Source organism: Nelumbo nucifera, chromosome 3 (assembly GCF_055504915.1).
Source record: "Nelumbo nucifera cultivar China Antique chromosome 3, China Antique-T2T, whole genome shotgun sequence".
Classification (NCBI taxonomy): domain Eukaryota; kingdom Viridiplantae; phylum Streptophyta; class Magnoliopsida; order Proteales; family Nelumbonaceae; genus Nelumbo; species Nelumbo nucifera.
In genome coordinates, this window is record NC_142651.1 from 19,113,133 (window position 1) to 19,119,062 (window position 5,930).

The following is a 5,930-nucleotide window of genomic DNA, read 5'->3' on the forward strand; positions in this document are numbered from 1 at the left end:
TTTCAAAATTAATCCCATTCAAATAAAAAATGTATGATCAATTTAAATACATAAAGATTTCACCCACTAAAATAAAGATACCAAACTTTATTAATAGCATAAAGCATGGGATGCCTCTTATAATTTTGGGAAAATTCTCTATTAGTAACCTATATTTTGGACCTAGTGCCATATTGGTCCCCAAACTTTAAAACATGACAATTCAGTACCCGAATTTTCAAAACGTGCCAATCTAGTACCTGTCGTTAACTAGTCATTAAGTGGCATTTGAAAAGACATAAATATCCTTCAAGTGCCATCTAATTCTCCTTATCAACCATCCAAACATTGACAAAAAAAAAAGAACAATCTCAAATCCTTGCCTCTTTTATTCAAGAAAGTTGAGGCCACGTCTCAATGGGCATTCTGGTGAGTGGTGACCCCAGCTTTCTTACATAGAAGAGGGCCAAAAGGCAGGGATTTGAGACTGTTCATTTTTATCAACTTTTGGATGGTTGATAAAGAGAATTAGATGACACTTGAAGGACATTTTCATCCTTTTCAAATGCCATTTAACGACTGGTTAATGGGCTGATTAACGAGAGGTATTAAATTGACATATTTTAAAAGTTTAGATACTGAATTATCGTATTTTAAAGTTTGGGGACCAAAGTGTCATTAGGCCCAAAGTACATGGTGAAAATACTTTTTTTGATGTTTTTTCCTTTTCTATCTTTTTTTTTGAGTTTTTAAGCCCACAAAAATTCCTGGCTCTCCAGTCTCCACGGACAGTCCAAAGTTCAAAAGTTTTGACTTTTGAGTGATCAGATGGTAACTTGGCACCCCTCCAAATAGGAGATACAAGATGGCACCCAAGTGGTGATGGTGGTGGGGGTGGGGGGTTCATTACTAACTGTCAAAACAGTGTTGGTGTAGATCAACGAACCCATGGTTCAACTATGGGAGACGTGTTTTTGGGTACCAGAATTGACATTGCATTTTCAGAATAGTGCTGATGAAAAGGATGGCATGGCTAGCTAGTTCTCCAGGTTAGGGTTGTCAATGGGTTGGGTCTCAGAAGTTCCCTCTTTGGAAGAATCTGAAGATGAAGAAGTAGAAAAGCAGGAGGAGGAGGTAAAAAACAAGGAAGAGCATGAAAGAGAAGAAACATCCAAATTCGAACAGGTGCAGGAGGAGGAGATCGATGATACACCAAGGTGCACTCGGGTCACGCCTTTTAGAGGCGGACGACGTAAACCGGTAAGCAGTTCTCATGAAATTTCTCATTTTCTTGAAGCTGCTTGTTGACAGTGTTTGTGAGACAAGTGTTAACGATTCACTGGAGCTTGGCTGAGTCGTTTAAGATGGTGAGTCAGGCAAAGCTAGTTAACTCGATCTTTATTTTTACTTTATAGTGAAGTTTTTAAACCTATCCCTCCTTTTAGTCCATTGTTCCACCTAGCCCATGCCCTAACTCAGAATACCAACATGTAGGAACGTTGTATATGGGGAAAAATGAATTACCTGAATATAGTAAAAGTCGAGTTGCAAAATGAGCTAACTCGGCCGAGCTTCTGAGTTGCAGCTTATAGGATGATAAAACGAGTTTGAAGGAGGTGAATCAAATGGGTGGTCACTGGTCAGTCAGATTGATTCTGCTAGACCCCCCCCGGCTCATAAATAAAAGCTGTAACTGTAAGGGTCTGATTTCTTGGAAGCCTTAATTTGGTCTGGGCACATAGGACTATAGACGTGTATCAGCCTGATTTCCTATGGACCAGAGTTCGGAACTGTTCTGTCCGGTATGAAGACATATTGGATTTGGATTGGGCCGGGTTGGTAAAACCCCAAGCTTAATCCAACTGAATTTAAGTCGAATTCATACTTCTCAACCCTAATCCTAATCTGAACGTCAATCAGACAACCCAACTCAGCTTTTTCGAATTGGGTACAAGTTGGGTTCTAACTAATTCAGCCCAAATTGCACCCCGAGCCCTTCCCCAGTTTCATCTCATCTGTTGTTATTGCTTCTTCCATTTACAAGCAAAGAAATAATAATACTATTGTTTGTTATTTTAGCAGCTTTTGTCCCTTTCTATTTGCTTAATTTCGAGGAAAGGGAAGTTTCAAAGAAAGAGGGTGTATCATATGGCAATCTCTTAATGATAACATGCAATTCGGCCTTCTCAAAAGGAAGATTTTCAATTTTAAGGGTTCCCATTTCTAATCCGGCCCAGCCTAATTATTTGGTTCAGGCTTGGGCCCAATACTTTAGACCTAGCCTGCAATTCATATTATATTATATATAGTGTATAGGGTAAATTGTTGAAACTTCCTCCAATGTTTGATAATTGCACTCGGTTACCCTGAACTTTCTGATACTGTTTCAAGTAGACTCTTTTGGGAATTCTCTAACAATAGGTACACAAATGTCCAAAATACCAATGCAGTTATTATTGAGGTTGGTTTCTATAGAAAATACAATACAAACTTTATAAATAACAAGAAAAAGAGAATTTAAAGATGTAGCAATACTTTTGAGCGATTGGTATGAATGACAAATTTGGAAAATAAATCAATTTCAACAAAAAGGTTGGAAAAGTTTGGACTAGTTATTCAAATGAAGAGAAATTAGAAAATAAAAATTTTGGTCAAAAATAATATTTTGGACATTCATACCTCTTTTTAGAGGATTCTAACAAAAGGGATCGACTTGCAAATATGTCAAAAAGTTCAATAAAAATGATTGCAATTATCAAACTTTAGGAAAGAAATGGAGCCATACGGATTTGGATAACTTGTGTGGGCAAAGAAATAGAGAAGAGAGAAGGAAGGGTTTGTGTGAGTCTAAAAATGATAGAAAGGTAAAAAAGGAAAAAGAAAAAATAAAACCAACAACAACTACAGCACCCTCTAGTCATTACACAACCGAATGTCACAGGAATTTGAGGACAATTGTAGCATTGCTATTGAGTACAGTACCGCATTGGACATACACTCGGACACAGCAGATTCAGACTCTAGAGTCCAAAGCAAGTCCCCAAACATCACTGAAGCAAATAAAAACAAGCGACCGAGGTGGCTCATTAACAGACCACCAAAAGCTAATCAGTTTGTTGTCTGATTAGCTTCCCAATATACATGAAGGTAGCTAAGACTCAGTTTGGAAAATACAAATATGTACGGTATAAATGTATATAAAATATAAGGTTTTGTACTCTATGTATTTACATTTGTATTCCTTTCAAACCGAGCCTAACACTCTAATCCAGCAGCACGCTCAGACAGCAACATTCATCACGGGGCGTCATCATCTTCTGAATACAGTCAATGACGAGCTTGAAATCATCTTCGATAATGATCGGTATACCTCTAAAGTTAAGAGAAATGTTGTGGGCTTCCCCAGCAGCCCAGGCTAGCAAGATTAATCTTTCGATGCCATTTAAGTGTATTTTTGGATTGCTAACCAAGTTGCTAATCAAAGGATTGAAATTGATTTGATTGTTGATTTTGGTTCATTTTGCAGTTCCACAGAGTTTTATCTTTTTGGAAAAGACAAGAGAAAGAAAGTGTGTAGAATTTTCAAGTTGGTATCTGGAAGGGTTACTATGAGGTACGTAGGTAATTTGGTAGAATTTCATAAGTTTATCTTATCATTTACATTCTCTTCCTTTGTAACGAGGGCTTAGTTTGGAAGGAATACAAATGCACATATAAACAGTGTAAATGCAAGATTTAAAAATACAATATACAAGATTTTGCATTATATATATATTTGCATTTGCACTCTTTCCAAACTAAGTTAAAAAGAATATTTCAAAAAGCAAAAATAATTATTCAGTTATCACAATTTAGGCTGTGTTTGTTTAAAGTGTAAATGAGAATCGGGGTAAATTTTACACCCCAATTCAATTTTGCAGGCATTTGATAGAGGTGTTATTATGGTGTAAAAGTCCATTCCTGTTAATATATTCATCGAGAATCAGGGGAAAGTTTACGATAAAATCAATATAAAATTTTACCTTCTTCTGTCCATTGATTTCGTTCGAACGAATAAGAGAATGAACCAGTGCGACGGTGACATCTCTGACCGGCGAATTCCGATTCCAAAGCAGCTCCACTAATATTACCAGTTTGCCATCCATCCACGTCAGCACTTGGCACCGCCGATCGGGGACTGACAGAAATGGGTTCCCACCTCTAGTAGTTCCGATTCCAAAGCCCAACTCCATTAATACTATCAGTCTGCCATCAATCCACGCTGGTGCTTGGCACCACCGATCAGGGACTGACAGAAATGGGTTCCCACCTCTAGCAATTCCGATTCCAAAGCCCAGCTCCACTAATACTACCAGTCTGCCATCCATCCACGCCGGTGCTTGGCATCGCCAATCGGGGACTGACATAAATGGGTTCCCACCTCTACCAGTTCCAATTCCAAAGCCCAACTCCGCTAATACTACCAGTCTGCCATCCATCCATGCCAGTACTTGGCACCGCCGATCAGGACTGACAGAAATGGGTTCCCACCTCTACTAGTTCCACCTGTACCAGTTCCGATTTCAAAGCCTAGCTCCACTAATACTACGAGTCTGCCATCCATCCACGTCGGTGCTTGGCACCGCCAATCAGAGACTGACAGAAATGGGTTCCCACCTCTACCAGTTCCGCTTTTCTGTACCCGCTTTTCTCTCTCTCTCGCCCTTCTAGTTCACTTCAGGCTGAATCTCGACCCTTCAGATTTCGGTGCTCTCTCTCTTGTCCGGGTGGTTTCAACTGTCAATGCTACTTACCAGAGAACCCGTGTTATTCAGCCGCTGGTATCTTCTGCGAGAGGAGATTCTCCGGTGACTCGCCAGTGCTCCGCATCACAAGAATTGTCTTGAAATCGCAGCAGCTCGATGGATTCCTTTCTCCTGCAATCGGTCGTCTCACGAAACTCAGAGAGCTCTCTCTCCCTGACAATCACCTCGTTGACAAAATTCCTCAACAAATCATTGACTGCCGGAAATTGCAAATCCTAAACCTGCGAAACAACCGCTTTTCTGGCAGAATTCCATCAGAATTCTCCTCGCTCGTAAGCCTCCGATCCCTTGATCTATCTTCAAATAGCTTTCCGGGCGATCTGTCCATCGGTGAAAGCAGCGGCTGTTGCTCCGTCGAGACCCAGTTTTTATGCAAACAGCAGCAGCAGTAAACTTTTTAATTTACACCTTACACAACCAAACATGGTCGGTGTAAATTTTCAAAATCAACCGGTTTCAACTTTCATCATTCACTAAATCGGTTCATATTTTTTTATGGTGTAAATTTTGAATTTACACCTCAAACAAATGCAGCCTCAGGGATTTTTGTTTCACACAATATCACAGTTGAGTTGACAATTCTCTCCCTTAAAAAATGCTTACAATACAACTATGAATCTGCGACAATTAAAATTGGCCAAATACACTATTAATTTTTCTCCCTCCCCAAACTTGGTGGGATCCAATCCTAAATCTCCATTACAACTAGCAAGAGACCTTATCAATTAGCCAGTTGACACCTTATAATTATAATTCATGGTTCTTGATTAAAAGATAGATTTGGCTTTACCAATACAGCCGGTTATTGTGAATGTACTATAGGACTCTGAACAAGAACTTAGATCGGATTAACTGAATGCAATGACTGTATAAGAGGCTATATAACCAATGATTACGCTCCACACCAGTCATTAATATGACAACGAACCTCTTAATCATTCATCAATCACCATTTAGGACAGGGGTTAGGTATTAGCATTGGTTCCACAACCCGGTACACAGCCGTTGCATTCAGTTAATCCAAGTTATTAAACAAACTACAAAGCCAAAAGCTAGTACAATGTTGGAAGAGCAAATGAACCCAAACAAACTTCATGGGCAGTAGAAAAATTCTTAGGAATGGCTACCATCTCCCCTTCCTCTTTC